Source organism: Pogona vitticeps, chromosome 4 (assembly GCF_051106095.1).
Source record: "Pogona vitticeps strain Pit_001003342236 chromosome 4, PviZW2.1, whole genome shotgun sequence".
In the NCBI taxonomy this organism is placed as follows: Eukaryota; Metazoa; Chordata; class Lepidosauria; order Squamata; family Agamidae; genus Pogona; species Pogona vitticeps.
In genome coordinates this window covers 150,866,419-150,882,897 of record NC_135786.1, presented here as the reverse complement: position 1 = coordinate 150,882,897, position 16,479 = coordinate 150,866,419, and the positions used below count along the sequence as shown (strand labels likewise).

At 43.2% G+C, this 16,479-nt stretch overlaps 1 long non-coding RNA gene across 6 annotated transcripts in view; it reads right to left on the bottom strand.

Annotated features, from left to right (window-relative positions):
- Positions 1-854: 854 nt before the first annotated feature.
- LOC140706834 (uncharacterized) overlaps positions 855-16,479 on the bottom strand; it is a 209,146-nt gene continuing 193,521 nt past the window's right edge. For 3 of the 6 annotated variants that reach the window (XR_013544807.1, XR_013544806.1, XR_012086713.2), the window contains 2 exons: positions 3,432-3,751; positions 855-2,928 (listed from right to left, as the gene is read on the bottom strand). This is a non-coding gene — a long non-coding RNA (uncharacterized LOC140706834). The remainder of the gene's footprint in view (positions 2,929-3,431; positions 3,752-16,479) is intronic. The other 3 variants (XR_013544809.1, XR_013544805.1, XR_013544808.1) reach the window with 1 other exon arrangement.

The window sequence follows — 16,479 nt, the reverse complement described above, 5'->3', positions numbered from 1 at the left end:
CCAATAGGCACAGATTGGCGTCCTTAAGCGAAAAAACCCATAGGAAACATCGTTAAATGATACAATGTATCCTCCATTGGAATGTATTGTAGCTGACTCAATAGGTTTCAATGGCTTTGCGAAGTCAATTTTTGCAAAATTAAGTGTGTCATAAAAGGGTCAAAAATGGTTTTAAATGCTTGGATTAGCTTCTGCACCCTCTAAAACGGATGCAAAAGTTAATTTGGCTTTGATCTGACTTTTCGTTAATTAATGGTGAATTTTTTTCCCCCAACTTTTGACAGCTGTCAAAATCTGACAGCTCCATTATTTCCTATGGGGGAAGAAAAAATTCACAAAAAATTAATGAAGACTCAGCAACTGTTCTAAATTCTTGGGTTCGTTAGAGGACCCCCTAAGTTGTGTGCAAACCTGATTTGGCTTTGATCTGAACTTTCGTTAATTTTTTGTAAATTGTTTTCTCCCCCATAGGAAAGCATGGAGCTGTCAGATTTTGACAGGTCCATTGGTTCCTATGGGCCAAAAAACAAAAATTCACAAAAAATTAACGAAACGTCAGATCAAAGCCAAATCAGGTTTGCACATGACTTAAGGGGTCCTCTAACGAATCCAAGCATTTAGAACCGTTTTGGACCCTTCTAAGACACTTTTAAAATTGAAAACAAAAAAAACGTTAAGCGAAGCAGGAGACCTAAAACCAAAAACGTTAAGCGAAGCATGGTCCCAAAAACGCTATGCGAAAATCGCCCATAGGGAAAAACGTTATACGAAGCACAATCTGCCTCTGAAAAAATAAACGTTAAGCAAAAAAACGTTAAACGAAGCAAACGTTAAGCGAGGCACCACTGTACTTTCTTTGTAAACTTTTTAGTCTATAAAAATGCAACAATTATGCAGACAATTTTTCATTTGCCTTTTTCGCTCAGACAGCTATGAAACCTGCCATCCTGGTGCCAAAACATTGCTTTTTACACAAAAAGAGAGCAATATATTCATCCATTTGAAAATTCTGAACAGTAGCACACAGGATTTTCATTTCAAAATAGATGGCAGAGTTCTGACTCAGGTTCAGCTGTGATGGCATATGTGCATCTATATGCATCTGTTTCCAGTAACAGGAACTAGTATATTAAATCTATTATCTATTAATTTTGGCATTTTCTAATAGAAAGGGAAACTTAATTTAATTTATTAGCAATGAATGTGGTTGACATAATGTTTGCCTTTTCGTATTTACGTTCTACAGGGTTAGTATTAACAATCTGGTGATACCCCTTGTAAAGTTGGGGGTGGACAGAGGTCAACTTCTTCCACCTCTTCCTTCCTGAGGAGAAGGACAGGAGGCAGGGCTGCTGAGGAGTGGGGCAGTCTAACTCTATCTGGGTTACTTAGAGAAGGGGCTGTTGAGTTCCCCAAAACAGTCCTCTCCCTCTGGTTATAGGACTAGAGTCAGTGTGCCCTAATCCTAGTTTTGGACCGAGACAGGGAAATCCAAATTTTCATTCCCATACAATGATGAAACTTACTGGGTGGGCCTGGGTTAGTCCCTGTCTTTAAGCCCAGTATACCAACCCAGTGGTTCAGCCTATGCAAAACAGGTAGACGTAGGACTCGAGGAAAGCTGTAGAATCATTACTGAATGCCTGAAGCCAACCCCTGTTCATAAAATCAGCTACCTAGAAGACATTGCACCCTGTGACTTACAGAAAGAGGTATCAGCTAAGAGTGGAAGAGGCAAAGCATCTAAATCAAACATGTATCCACTGTCTGGCTACCAACAGACAATTACAATGTTGTTTGGCAGATTAAACACAGAAAATAGATATTTCTGGGATGGTTGTAAGTAGGGATGGGGCAAAATTAATAACATTATTGTTCTCAGTGGTTTTTCCATTGTGCCATGGCTCCCCATCCTACTAAGATTTTCCATGAAAATTGGTCTTGCCCCTCACTTCACTACATTTTTTGTCTCTTCTTCTGCCCAAAGAATTGCCAAATTCTGTGCAGCTCAATGCCTTTTCTGCTGAACCCCAAGCAAGAAATGTGCCATTTCTCAGGAATTGCAACAAATCCCTAAGCACTCTTTCTGCCTTTTCCAGTCGAATGTTGCAGAGGAAAAATGTCATTTTGTGCAGGAGTTGGCATATCTTGAAATGCCATATCTTGGCATTTCTTTAAAAACTTCCAGGAAATCCCCATGAGATTTCTTGTGGGGTGGGGGAGGTGAATCTCACACAGGGATAGCTCATTACAAAGAGAAAGAATTAAATTCTATTCCCATCCCTGATCTAATTTTGTGCCATTTCAAGTTTTGTAGCTTCTTGATATCAATCTATGAGTGTCTAGAATGAAAATGTAATAATTACATTTTTATTAACATTTTATTAGTTTTTCAATATATCAACATTCAGTTCATATTTGTTAAACATTTTGTTAAACATCGTGTTACACGGGTTGCTTATAATTATTTATTTTTGCATCTTAGTGTCTTCTTAGTTGTCCTTTCAAAATCTATACATTTTTTTCAGCATTTGAACCAATCATGTGCATATTTTAGCGTACAATATTGACTATTATCATAATGTTGCTCTCCTAGTATACAATATTCTCAAAATCCTCTAATAAAATCCCCAATAAAAGCAATTATGGTTTCAAATCTATTTAATTTTGAGGCAATTTAACTGACCAACTTTGTATTTTATACCAATAACTAAATAGGTTCCTAATACATAATAAATGTTATCTAAAGCATTTTATATACATTTTCTTTATATAATTGTCTCTTGTAATCCAGCCCCAGAAGCAGTCCAGGATACATTCAAATGTTTTTATTGGTCCAGATAGGTCCACATTAGCCAGATATATATTTCAAGTTGAATTTTCGTTGTTAGACTTTCCAGGATTAATTTGTCAATGTTTCAGTCAGTTCTGAGAAGAAAAAAAGGAGAGTTTAAACAGATTCACAGCCTAGGGCCACCATAGAGTATTCAAGGTCATGTGTTCTGGGCTTTTCACCAACGCTTGGATAGCCATAACATAACAAGTTTATCTCCTAGAGTTGTTTAGCTAATAATGATTTTAAGAGAAGGATTTCTTAAGTTTCTAATGCCAAAGGAATACCAATCTTCCTTCCTTGAAGTATAATTAAATGTCTAATTAGTGTCCAATTTTGTTTACTTTGTGTCTCTTCCCAATGCTATTTCTATTCCAGGGATTGTCTCATCCAAGGATAGTCATAAAGCAGTATAGTAAAATATTTCTCACCCAATGGTAACTATGTTAATTAGCTGATTTATCGCTTCTCTATTGCCAGCTACTGACAACTATTCAGCTGCTTGTTTCCGCCCACTGGTTATTTAGGGAGTTTCCTGGATCAACAGAGGTAACCACCATCCCCCTGTGATCAACAGGCTTCTCCCCCATTTCACTACCTTTTCGGGGTGGTTTTAACCCCCTGGGGAGCCACAAACAGGTCAGAATTCAGCCCAGGGGATGGAGCTCTGTCCTCCTGCTGCTGTCTTGTTACAGCGTCAAGCTGGAAGTCTGAAAACATAATAATTACATTGATCGGAAAGTCATTTGGGATGCAGACCATTTTGTCATCCTTCTGACAATGCATGGGCCAGATAATGTAAAAGGATTAGGCATGCTCTCAGTGACATAATTGTGACCATGGTCTCTGATGTCATAGGTTGCCTTGGCATATCACTGTCTGGAGACTGGAACTGCTGTGGTTGCTCAGCTACATTTCCTGTGGAGTAAAGAAAGAAGACAATAGAGTCATATGCAGTCATTTCGGTGCTTAAGACTATGGGTAAGATCACACATTATAGCAACATTATTGCTACATTTTCTCTCAAGATACTGTATAGCAAGGGAACTTTGTTCCTGAGGATGAGAATAATTATGCAAGATGAGAATCAAGTGTATATGATAGATTCCTACTTACTTCTCCTTTGCCGTTTTGCTTAAATAAATCTACTATTATCTCTGGTGTTTGATGGGAAATCAGAGAGGTGTTTTCATTACAGTTCTTGGTTGGGACATGAACAGGGTGAGAATAATCCCTAAGAGGCAGAGTTTGGGTTAAGAGTTTGAGGAGGGTTAACATTTGTGAACTAAACTAGAATTTATTATCTGAATTAGATCCATAGATCACAGTTTTGCCTTCTCTGACTTACCAATTACTCACACTATTCTTAAAACAACAACAAAAAGATTGTGCAAAAGACATCTGATATTTCACTGCTCACAAGGAACAATTATTTAAAAAATTATTTCAAGAGTAAAGGGAAATAACTTGTGATAACAGGGAATATATCATGCTATACATTATCATATATTATCTGTACTTAAACATATCATTACATTAAAGCCTTTTGTGTCTGTTAGTTGCCTATATAATTCCAACTAGAATTATTTGACTATTTTGTATTAAAATTATCACATTTGGCTTTCAGGTTATAAAATGGTTCCATTTATATATAGGGTCCCATTTTTCACTTGCTTCTTGGATTGAATTGTCTTTCAAAGCTTCTGTTAATATGTCCATCTCCGCCACTTCCATAATCTTTTCCACAAGTTCTTCATGATTTGGTATTTTGGTTCTCTTCCATTGCCATGCATATAGTATTGCTTCCCCAAGCCCCGAAATGAAGACGCGGACAACAAACATTTTTTGGTATTAAACATGGGCCACACTTTATTAGCCAAATCAAATTTCCTTAAACCAAATAACATCATATCCTTATTTGAGGGAGCCTGCGGTAGTGCGGGGAAATAACACCAAATAATTCCTTATATGCCAATGGGCGAGTCCCAGTCCCCAGGTTCCAGCTGTCTACCGACCGGAGGAACCTGCCAGGCTTAATTAAAACACCCCGGACCTCCAGCCCTCTCCTTTAATGACTTTTTGGTCCGAAAGTGTTTCAGCGCCTCAGTTGCCTTCAGCCCTGTAATCGCACGATCCGCAGGAACTGTCAGCATTGACGCACTGTTACTTAATGAATATTACCAAAAGGGAAACACCGTGACGACCAGTTATTCCCGCACTACCCGCCAGTGTGACCAGATTTATATATGAAAAAATCCACCGACCTGCCTTAAAAACAACTCCTCCCTCATTCCAGTGTGGGATAGGCGAAAAATCCCCCCATCCACCTGCCAATCAGGATGAAGGTCAAAAATTCCTATCCGGCCCCAAAAACAGGCGACCCAGAACACACTAGAATAAAGAGGGTTGGGCGGGCGGGTGCCAGAAGCAAAAGGGCCCTTAAGACACACCGGCGCTCCCTTAAATAGCGCCAGTTGCGTCATCAAAACCACGTGGCCCTTTGCTGTCCACGCTTCCGGCGCCGGGGGAAGCAAACCCGCTGCGCTTTCCGAGGGCGCTCCTTCGCCCCTTTAGCACGCGAACCCTTGCTTCCCCAAGCCCCGAAATGAAGACGCGGACAACAAACATTTTTTGGTATTAAACATGGGCCACACTTTATTAGCCAAATCAAATTTCCTTAAACCAAATAACACCATATCCTTATTTGAGGGGGCCTGCGGTAGTGCGGGGAAATAACACCAAATAATTCCTTATATGCCAATGGGCGAGTCCCAGTCCCCAGGTTCCAGCTGTCTACCGACCGGAGGAACCTGCCAGGCTTAATTAAAACACCCCGGACCTCCAGCCATCTCCTTTAATGACTTTTTGGTCCGAAAGTGTTTCAGCGCCTCAGTTGCCTTCAGCCCTGTAATCGCACGATCCGCAGGAACTGTCAGCATTGACGCACTGTTACTTAATGAATATTACCAAAAGGGAAACACCGTGACGACCAGTTATTCCCGCACTACCCGCCAAAAACATGAGGACTAGCATCGGCTGTGTCCCATGTACCCACCAAGAAGACCAAATTCCTCAAGCAGGCCCCCTCTCAAATCATCCAGAAAAATGTCCAAACCCGCCTCAGACAGGTGGACCCCATCCTCACGGAAATACTCCAAACTGGATGATAAAATTCTGCGATGTCCAATCACAGAACCGAGGCCGCGTTTACTGACACCTCTGCAAACTTCCTTGTTAACCAAACGGCGGGCATTATTTACCCTGTTCCCGTTAATCGCACCACGCCACTTTAAGCGTGGAATAATTGTTGACCAAATGATCCTCATCATGGGATATAAGGCATGTAGCCTATCCAAATCCCTCAATATATCCAATATTAACGCCTTACCAGGTACCCGGGGCAAATCATTACCCCCCAAATGAACTACCAAGATGTCAGGAGGCGAACATCCAAAGGTAGTCAACCGACCTAGTTGAATCCATTGCATGCCCCGCATGCCCTTCCAAGTAATCGAAGCCCGGGCTCCAAGCCCTAGGTCACTTCCCCAATGGGAAGCAGCCGCATAGCGAGCTGCCCAATATACGTAGCTGTGTCCTACAATCATGATGTTCCATCGTGCCCCCGGCATCTCTCCTCCTGAAAGACAAAAACAACAACCCCTCCCTATACGTTAGGTAATAGTCGTATATATTTCCTGTAACAACCCGATGACCAGCGACCCAACTGTTTGATTCGCTCATCATCGTATCCAAGAGCTGCCGCCGTTGACGCCGCCCCTATTCGAAATGAATGTGTACCAAATCTCAAGCCTTGAACACCAACTCTTTCCAGTGCCATGTCAGTTAGTTTCCAAAACTGATATTTCGTAAGGGGCGTTCAATCTTTGTGTTGAAAGAAATAACCATCCGTGCTTAACCTAAAACGAATAAAGTGGCTTACCGCTTGAACAGGGCATATCCTGTCTATACTGCACCGTCCTAGCCTTATCTGCCCACCTTTGCCTCGTTGGTCAGTTTTAGATCTCCTAATCCTAATTATAACCTGCCCATTTTGAACCCCCACGTCATCCCACTGTAATGCCGTCCGTGATTCATCCGTTTTACTGAAAGCTACCAACTCACTAATACGTAGCGCCCCAAAAAAGGCTACCAACGACGCCGCATGAAAAAGCGCCTGCTCATATCTATCCCTACATAAGGTACCCCAAAGCTCTACTAAACTTTCCAAAATCCTTGGAGAAATGGGTGTCCTATCATCCCTTAGCTTTCCCCGCTCACGAGACCATCCCTCAATCATCTTCCTAACTCTAAAATCACCCGACCAATCCTTCAGGCCTTTTGTCTTCGCATAAAAACTCAACGCTGCTAACTTACCCTGAATAGTACCTGGTGCTAGCCCCCGTCTATGCAAATCCACCATAAATTGCTGCAGGTGTCCTACCGGTGCTGGCCACTCCTGTTCCAATCGCGCCCTATTCCTAAATTCCAAAAACTCAGTCACAGCCATTCTATATTTTATACCTGTTCTCGGGGCCAAAGCCATACCTATCGCCCGCGACGCTTCCTCACGCCAATCTGCCAGACCTCTGCCGGAAGCACTTCTGGCAGATCCCTGGCTTCCGGCGCCAGCTCCCTGAAACGCTGGATCTGTTGCCATGAAAGAGCATCAGCGATCCGATTATCTATGCCAGGCACGTGTCGCGCGTGCACCACAACATTATTCTACAGTGCCTTCAATGTGAATGCGCGCACCAAATCCATCACCCTTTCTGATCGTGATGTTAAATTATTGATGATGTAAACAACCGCCAGGTTGTCACACCAGAAACGCACCACAGTATTGGACCACTCCTCGGCCCATAGCCACAGTGCTCCAACTATTGGAAAAAACTCCAAAAATGTTAAATCCCTAGTAATACCCTGCATATGCCATTCGTCCGGCCACACTCCTGCACACCATCTGCCCTGAAAATAAATTCCGAAACCCAAAGCCCCAGCAGCATCTGAATTCACTTGGACATCAGCCCTGAGGTTCATGTCAGATCTCCAAAAAGAAACCCCATTAAAATGATCCAAAAACTGCTCCCATAACCTCAAATCCTCTCTCATACCTTTCGTTATTCTTGTCTTATGAAATGGTTTCTTCAACCCTGACATGGCGCTGGAAAGACGCCGCACAAAAGCTCTTCCCGGCGCTACGACCTTACACGCAAAATTCAAATGCCCTACCACTTGTTGTAACTCCTTTAATGTTATTTTCTTTTTATCCCTAAAACTACCAACCAATCGCCTAATATTTACCAATTTGTCTTGTGGCAATCTTGAAGACTGCTGTGTTGTGTCTAATTCTATGCCTAAAAACGTAAGGGTCGTTGACGGCCCTTCAGTCTTTTCCTCCGCCAGTGGCAAACCTAACTCCGCTGCCAATTCCCTAAATGTGTCTAAGAATTCCTGACACCTCCCAGTGTTTGCCTGTCCACAAAACAAAAAATCATCCAAATAATGTGCTGTCAATCTACAGCCAATCCTCTGCCGAAGCAGCCATTCCACAAATGTGCTGAACCTTTCAAAGGCCGAACATGAGATTGAACAACCCATAGGTAGGGCCCTATCCACGTAATAATGTCCCTGAAATTGAAAACCCAGCAAATTAAAATCTGTTGGGTGAACAGGCAAAATCCGGAAGGCCGCTTTCACGTCGGCCTTGGCCATTTCTGCCTTTACACCGCAAGATCTAATCATTTTTACTGCCTCATCAAATGATGTATACCGAACAGAACACAGTTCGTCTGGTATAGCATCATTGACAGACTCGCCCTCCGGAAAAGACAAATGATGTATTAGCCTGAATTCCCCTGGGGTTTTCTTTGAAACAATTCCCAAAGGCGATACCCTCAGGTCATCCAGTGGAGGCCTAGAAAATGGCCCCACGACCCTACCCTCACTAACCTCCTTGTCAAACTTCTTCTGAACTACTTCCTCCATACCCTGTACTGACTTCAAATTTCTGGCAAAAAATGCCCTACGCTTACCCAATGCTGGAATTCTAAATCCATATTGAAAGCCAGAGCGCAGATATGCTGCATCTTCCTGCCTGGGATAATGCAGCAATCCCTCTTCCAAAATATTAATTTTGATTGGTGTTGGTCCCCTTTCCTGAAGGACCGCCACCCCCTTCAGACTTTCTACCAAAACCTCCTTGCTTGCCCTGTCGCTGTCCCCCGGCCCTGAAACAATTAGATCTGGGGTGTTTTCCCCCACAAGTAATGCATTCATGCTTGAACCTGCAAGGGGACTTGTTGCAGGACCCTCTATTATTGTATTCGTAGCAAGGCAGCCGGGGTTGAACCGTCTGCCCCGCCCCCTGGCGGGTACCAGATGTCCCTGTAAACTTAATGTTAAGGTGCCCACAATCAAATCTGTCACCTAAATTCGTTTTAGCTGGCGACATATGTTGTAACCAAAGACCCGGGTGAACCTCGTCCCAACGAAGTTCTGGGCTAATAGCGCTCCTCATTCGGAACGCCTCATCATATCTAAGCCATGCTTGCCCCTCAAATTCTGCCTTTGCCCTGCGCAATATGTCGTAATATTGAAACAGGGCGGAAGCCTTCCATGGTTGCATTTTTACCAAAACTCCTGCGTATATGGTAAAACCAGTAACCCAATTGTTCCAATTTCTGTCAGGCCTCTTCCGCCTGTGTTTTTCTTTAACCTTTTCGTCATCCTTATCCAGCTCCTTTACCTCATATTCCCTATTAAGGAGGTCATAGAAGTCAATATAATCGCCTCTCCAAATTCGTTCCTTAATTGCTGGCGTCAGGTGATCGCCTAGCGGCGAATTATAGTCTGTGTAAGGCATAGCTGTGAATGGGGCTGAATTATAGCCAGTATTCGGCACGGAAGGGTGCCGTGCCATCTCTAACTCGTTTCCCTCTTTTCCTGAATTGTTCTTGTTAGGGCTTGAAAAAGGCATGTCCCAACCCAACCATTGTGGGGCAACTGGCGGCCAAAACCCTCCGGGCCACGCCATAGGCGATGCCATGCCCATGTTGGAAGTGCCTATTGCTTGCTGTTGACCCTCAAACCACGGCCAACATACCCCTTGTGCTGCTGTGGTGCATGTGCCATCATACTCACCCCTCTTCTCACTCCTTGTGTCCTGGGCAGCCCCTTGCGGGTATGGATATGCATCATCATAGGGGTCATACCCACATGAAGTCCCTTCACCAGCCTCCGAATTGCTTGTTGCCCCTGTCTGTCTGCGTTTGCTTCCTAGGCTCCCGAGAGGCTCTGATGATATGTCTTCACCTCCATCTTGTCCTTCATGCTCATGCCTCTGCCCGGACTCAAGAACATCAAAACGTCTTGTCAATTCACGAGTCATCGCCCTCATTTCAGCCCTGCATTTTCCCTTTGATTCCCTAGCCGACCGTCTTGGTGTAACCCCTATGCCCCCATGGGGCTGCTTCTCCAGTTTCTCAGCTTCCATGCTTACCACCTTCGAATGCAACTCCCGTAGCATAGCCCATGACTCCTCATCAGAGGATGATTGTGGGGCTGACTGCTGAATAGCCACTCTCCCTCGCACGGGGTCCTTCCCCTTCTTCCTGCCCCCTCCCTTTTTGGGTGGCATCTTGAAAAGGATTCCCTTATACTGTAATATGTATGGAATATATATCCTTCCTTTCTCTTTTAATTAAAATATATATATATATATATATATATATATATATATATATATATATATATATATATATATATATATATATATATATATATATATATATATATATATATATATATATATATATATATATATATATATATATTGGTGTGTGTGTGTGTGTGTGTGTGTGTGTGTGTATTTATTTATTTTATATATATATCGTATAGCCAACGAGTCCGTCTGCAATCGCACCCTGTTGTAAACCAAATGCCTTACAAACTACTAAAGCCAGACCCAGAAAGAATTCTGTCTTTATTTTCTATGCTTTATGTGAAATTGAAACTGACTCACAAAATGGCCGCCACCAGTTAGGCCATGCGGCCGGGTAGATTCTACAAAATGGCGCCTGACCCAAAAAGAACCACTTCACCTCCCCAACCATGGTTCGAAAAAACTCCCCCCTTTACCCGTCTTGGGCATAAAATCCCTGGCTCAAAAAACCCCTCCTAGTGCCGGACCCAAATACCCGCCCCGGCAAAAAACCTATGTTGCGCCAGGAAAAAACAGGCAGCTGCAGCTTCGCTCCACGTGCTGCTGCCCAGTGGATACACTCCCCCTATCAGCAACCACCCCCCCAAGCCGGCTCTGCTCCCTCAAATAGGCCCCTGTCCCGCCAAAAAACCGGCGATGGCCCAGCGGAGCTAGCCGATAACTAACCCGGGGGGGCGATCCCCGCTGTAAAACAGGGGAGAGGGGAGCCCCCCTCCAAGTGTCCTATGGCGGCAGGCCTCTCCCCAACAAACAACCACCGTGCTGCCCACTTGCTCCCCCCAGTCTCTCTCCTACCGACCCCAAACAGCCTCTGCCAAGAGTCCCAGATCGTCACCCAGGCCACCTGTGAAATCTGGGCCAAATAAAACACGAACGCGGGGGGGGCGTAGATGTGGAGGACGTTCCCCCCAGCTGACTGTCGGGGCCGCGGACGCGGCCCCGCCCGCCGCGCTGCCGCCCGCTCACCCTATTCCCCTGAAGCTTCCTCCCTTCCAAAGCCCGTTGTCTGATTTTTGTTTTTTTTTTATTTCCCCCACTACTTGCGTCAGCCTCCGTTAAGAAAAACTTGAGGGGAGGGGTGAACCACTCCATCCTCAGCTCCGAGCTCCTCTCTCTCTCCCTGGCTGCCAGAAGCAAAAGGGCCCTTAAGACGCACCGGCGCTCCCTTAAATAGCGCCAGTTGCGTCATCAAAACCACGTGGCCCTTTGCTGTCCACGCTTCCGGCGCCGGGGGAAGCAAACCCGCTGCGCTTTCCGAGGGCGCTCCTTCGCCCCTTTAGCGCGCGAACCCTTCTGGCTGCAGTTATTATATGTATCACCAAATGACTCATCAAATCTAAACTCTCTGGTAACACATTTAATAAGAATAATTCTGGTTTAAATAGTATATTACGGAGCAGAATTTTCCGTAAACATTCATGTATTAGTATCCTTTTTTTTTTTTTTGCTTCACTACATGTTCACCACGTATGTATGATACAAGGTTCCCTCCTGTAATTTACATTTTTTATGCCTTGAGTTAATGGAACAGCTATGTTTTTGTTCACTAAGCACAATTTAGCACTTTCCAAACAGTTGTGTTCATTTGTTTCCGTATGTATAACAAAAATAAAAACCAAAATGTTGCAGCATCTTCTAGATTAACAAATTTCTTTCAGAGTGAGCTTTCACTGTTCCTCAGACACATGGATTGAAATGATGTTGGACACTTATGCAAACATTCTACCTTTGAGAAGAAAATGACCATAAATTAAGAAATCTCTGTAGATGACATCTGTAGCAAACTGAGTTGATCTATTTGGTGTGCAACAGATCATGCCTACAGAGATTTTTAATGTATGGTAATTCACCTCTGAAATTTACACTGAGTTTGCATAATTGCACAGCAGGATTTCAGCCATTGAGTACAATATGATGCCACAGAGTTACATGCACAATATAGTTCTGGGGGGATGGGATCCAAAAGGAGAGGAAATCAGGCATACAAAATGATTTTTTTTAACTAGATAGTATTAACACAGGTAATGGACTTTGAAAGTATTGATCATATAAGCATAATTACCATAGGTAGAGTGATCACGGATCCCCTTCACAGATTGCTGCTTTCTCGTGGCAAAGGGGTTTCAGTAATTTAGAGAAGCTATGGGCTGTGCCATGCATGGAAACCCAAAATGGACAGGTCATAGTGGAGAGTTCTCAGTAAACACGATCCACCTGGAGGAGGAACTGGCAAGCCACTCCAGTATCTTTGCCGAAACAAAAGGCTAAAAATATGACACTGGAAGATGAGCCCCTCAGGTCGGGAGGTGGCCAGCATGCTACTGAGGAAGAGTGGAGGACAAGGAGAAGTAGCTCCAGAGCTAATGAAGTGGTTGGGCCAAAGCCGAAAGGACACTCAGATGTGGACACGCATGGAAGTGAAAGGAAAGTCTGATGCTGCAAAGAAAAATACTGCATAGGGGCCTGGAATGTAAGATCTATGAACCTTGGTAAGCTAGATGTGGTCAAACAGGAGATGGCAAGAATAAACATTGACATCCTGGGTGTCAGTGAACTAAAAGGGATGGGAATGGGCAAACTCAATTCAGACGATTACCATATCTATTATTGTGCACAAGAATCCCATAGAAGAAATGAAGCAGCCCTCATAGTCAACAAAAGAGTGGGAAAAGCTGTACTGGGATACAATCTAAAAATGATGGAATGATTTCAATACAAATCCAAGGCAGACCTTTCAACATCACAGTAATCCAAGTTTATGCACCAAGCACCAATGCTGAAGAGGCCAAAACTGACTAGTTCTATGAAGACTTACAACACCTTCTAAAACTGACACCAAAGAAAGATGTTCTTGTCATTATAAGGGACTGGAATGCTAAAGTAGGGAGTCAAGAGATAAAAGAAACAACAGGTAAGTTTGGCCTTGGAGTTCAAAGCAAAGAAGGGCAAAGACTAATAGAGTTTTGACAAGAGAACAAGTTGGTAATCACAAACACTCTTTTCCAACAACACAAGAGGTGACTCTACGCATAGACATGACCAGATGGGCATGCAGATTTCCAAAGAATAGCAAGGAGAGACAAGAGGGCCTTCTAAAATGAACAGAGCAAAGATATAGAGGAAAATACAGTAACAGAAAGAGAAAAACCTGAGACCTGTTAAAAATGGAGATTTAAAGGAATATTTTGTGCAAAGGTGGATATGATAAAAGACAAAAATGGTAGGGACCTTACAGAAGCAGTAGACATCAAGAAGAGGTGGCAAGAATACACAGAGGAATTATACCAGAAAGATTTGGATGTCTCGGACAACCCAGATAGTGTGGTTGCTGATCTTGAGCCAGACATCCTGAAGAGTGAAGTCAAGTGGGCCTTCAAAAGCATGGCTAACAACAAGGCCAGTGGAAGTGATGGAATTCCACTTGAACTATTTAAAACCTTAAAAGATGATGCTGTTAACGTGCTAGACTCAATATGCCAGCAAGTTTGGAAAACTCAGCAGTGGCCAAAGGATTGGAAAATAAATAAATAAATAAATAAAATAAATAAAAGATAAGTCTACATCCCTATCCCAAAGAAAGGCAGTGCCAAAGAATACTCCAACTACCATACAATTGCACTCATTTCACTCACCAGCAAGGTTATGCTCAAAATCCTGCAAGGTAGGCTTCAGCAATATGTGGACCGAGAAACCCCAGAAGTACAAGCTGGATTCCGAAGAGGCAGAGGAACTCGAGACCAAATTGCTAACATGCACTGCATTATGGAGAAAGCCAGAGTTCCAGAAAAACATGTACTTCTGCTTCATTGAGTACGCAAAAGCCTTTGACTGTGTGGACCACAGCAAACTATGGCAAGTTCTTAAAGAAATGGGAGTGCCTGACCACCTTGGCTATCTCCTGAGAAATCTATATGTGGGACAGGAAACAACAGTTAGAACTGGATAAGGAACAACTGATTAGTTCAAAATTGGGAAAGAAGCACAGCAAGGCTGTATATTGTCTCCCTGCTTATTTAACTTATATGCAGAATACATCATGTGAAAGGCTGGATTGGAGGAATCTCAAGCCAGAATTAAGATTGGCGGAAGAAATATCAACAACCTCTGATATGCATATGATACCACTCTAATGGCAGAAAGTGAAGAGGAATTAAGGAACCTTGTAATGCGGGTGAAAGAAGAGAGTGCAAAAAACGGTCTGAAGCTCAACATCAAAAAACTAAGATCATGGCCACTGGTCCCATCACCTCCTGGCAAATAAAAGGGGAAGATATGGAGGCAGTGACAGATTTTACCTTCTTGGGCTACATGATTACTGCAGATGGTGACAGCAGCCACAAAATTATAAGACACCTGCTTCTTGGGAGGAATGTGATGACAAATGTAGACAGCATCTTAAAAAGCAGAGACATCACCTTACCAACAAAGATCCGCATAGTCAATGCTATGGTTTTTCCAGTAGCGATGTATACAAGTGAGAGCTGGACCATAAAGAAGGCTGACCACCAAAGAATTGATGCTTTTGAATTGTGGTGCTGGAGGACACGCTTGAGAGTCCCCTGGACTGCAAGGAGATCAAACCTATCCATTCTGAAGGAAGTCAAGCCTGAGTGCTCAATGGAAGGACAGATCCTGAAGCTGAGGCTCCAATACTTTGGCCATCTGATGAGAAGAGAAGACTCCCTGGAAAAGACCCTGATGTTGGGAAAGTGTGAAGGCAAGAGGAGAAGGGGATGACAGAGGACGAGATGGCTGGACAGTGTCTGCGAAGCAACCAACATGAATTTGACACAACTACGGGAGGCAGTGGAAGACAGGAGGGCCTGGTGTGCTCTGGTCCATGGGGTCACGAAGAGTCAGACATGACTTAAGGATTAAACAACAACAGAGTGATCTACCAGTTATAGTTTTCTCTCAGGCACAAAGAGGAACAACTTCCTTGTTGCAGGAAGTTGGCTGTTTTTTCTTAAACCATTATCTGATTCTGAGGTCAATTTTGCCAAAGAAAATAACTAGGGATGTGCATTGTATTTGGTCAAATACAGAAACACTAACCAGTTTAGGGCTTTTTATATGTATCTGCAATAATTGCAAGTAGAAGAAAGCCAGGGACTCTGACAGGGTGGCACGACACTCCTGAGAGATGCTTCATATTAAATAGAGATAGAATTCAAGTAAAAATGTGCTTGAAAGTAGGAAAGGAATCAAAAGTATCAGTGTCTTGTATAGAACATGCTGAGGTGGTGCCAAAGAAGAGATTGGCAGCTTCATTACCCAATCAGTTTCAAGGTGTCTGTTGCACATTCTCCTCAAGAAGATACTGGGGAAGGACTTTTGACTGCTGTTACAGGGCTGTAGCAACTACTCTCTGCAAAGAGATGGGCTTCCATCAGTGTTACATGTTGACTGGGCATTCTGGTATGTTCCTTCCCCCCCCCCTTGTGTTGTCTGCAGTCCTGAGTTTGCATGTGTGTACAAATGGATGTCTACATTTCTGTATGGATTTTAAATGGCTTAAAGCAGGATGGTAGGGTCAGGTTTCCTTTCCGGTTCCTGCAATTGGTTTCTTTTTATTGTTTGCATACTTGTGCCACTACTAAAGCCAGAATAACTGATTCCATTTGCCCTTTTTTCTTGTGACCTACAGGGTGTGAAAATGAGTCCGTATGAGCAAAAGGTGTAACCAGAGATGATCTGAAGCTATCCACATGTGTAATTAATTTGATGATTTATTTAAATCATATCAGAAAAAAACAGGGAGTAAGATCCACAAAATGAAGGCACAGTATGAAAACAATCAAAGGAAAATCCATGAATTTCTAACACAGTACAATGCAATGGTGAAATGAAAAGTGCAAAGTAGAATTTGTATTAAAGTATCAAATTTAATTACAGTTATGCAAAATCACCCACAGCTAGCCCTTTA